Genomic DNA, 1,178 nt, shown 5'->3' with positions numbered 1-1,178 from the left:
GCAGACTTCTCATTGCTTAAAATTTCGATGTCGGTATAAAACAAAACTAAGAAAACATTTTTTCTCAGTCCCTTAAATAAAAAAAGAAAGGAAAATCGCTGAAAATATAAACCGAAATACAAATCAATAAACAGTAAACAAAAAAAGAAGGATTAAACACTAACCAAAAAACACTCCTTAAAAAAAAGAAAAAAATCCCTTAATTAAGAAAAACATCACCGAAAAAGTAAACCAAATGCAAATCAATAGACAGGAAACCAAAAAGAATGAATAAACACTAAACCAAGAAACGCATCATTATAAGGAAAGAAGAAAAAAAAATATATATATAATGAAAAATGTAAAGAAATATCAACAGCACGATATTAACCTCCGTACAACAATAGCTCCCCCCGGCGTACGACAGTTGGGCGCAGTTGGACAGTTGGGAGAAAACTTACACAACAGAGGCGGGAAAGGTCGAAGAGAGTAAACACACTCCACAGTCTGCTCCCGAAAGTCAGGAATTTATTTTTTTAACAGGTTTGAACACTCTGCTGCATTTTTCTTGTAAAGATTAAATGTGTTTGTTTACAGGACTAAAGGAATATGTATGTGTTTGTAGATATGCCGGGGACGTATGGTGTTTTGATTTGATGTTTATTTCCTCGCTTAGAATTTCGTGCTTGGAAGGACCTGCGTGGAATTCATTGTTTACATGTCTTCGGTTCCTTTAAGGGTTACTGTATTTGGGAAAATATGATGTGATGGAAGGTTATAACTGTGTGTTGTAAGTAATTGTGCGATAGCATTATTTAGTTTCTTTTGCTCTCAGTTAGTGTGGAGGGTAAGTTACTCTTCATATTTTTGGCAGATTACAGTTATTATTACAAGATATTTTTTTATGTAGAGTCGGTGTCTTATGGATTAGTGACTGAGGGGCCTTTTAATTGTCTGCATTTCAATAGCTTCTGTTAACTATGCTATCTTAGTGATTGAGAAGGCTCTGTTACACTACATTACCTAATTAGTTACTTAATTCTCCCACAGTATGTTTTTTCTGTAAGCCATTGTACATGATGACAGCCTTAAGATCGGACAAAATTTAAGGACACTGCCAAGAAGAGAGATGAAAACCACACTGGTATTTGAAAGAATCTGTGCAGGCCAAGGATATTAGAAATTAAATAAGCAGTTCT

At 34.5% G+C, this 1,178-nt stretch overlaps 1 protein-coding gene across 1 annotated transcript in view; it reads left to right on the top strand.

The window, feature by feature from the left end:
* Positions 1-403: 403 nt before the first annotated feature.
* The window catches only part of LOC119586160 (lymphocyte-specific helicase-like), a gene marked incomplete at its 3' end in the record, with an annotated part of 43,724 nt that continues 42,949 nt past the window's right edge, over positions 404-1,178 (top strand). The window contains 1 exon segment of the mRNA XM_037934855.1: positions 404-522.

This window comes from Penaeus monodon, chromosome 21 (assembly GCF_015228065.2).
Source record: "Penaeus monodon isolate SGIC_2016 chromosome 21, NSTDA_Pmon_1, whole genome shotgun sequence".
NCBI lineage: Eukaryota > Metazoa > Arthropoda > Malacostraca > Decapoda > Penaeidae > Penaeus > Penaeus monodon.
The sequence above is the reverse complement of the archived record's forward strand: the minus strand, read 5'-3'. Positions and strand labels throughout refer to the sequence as shown.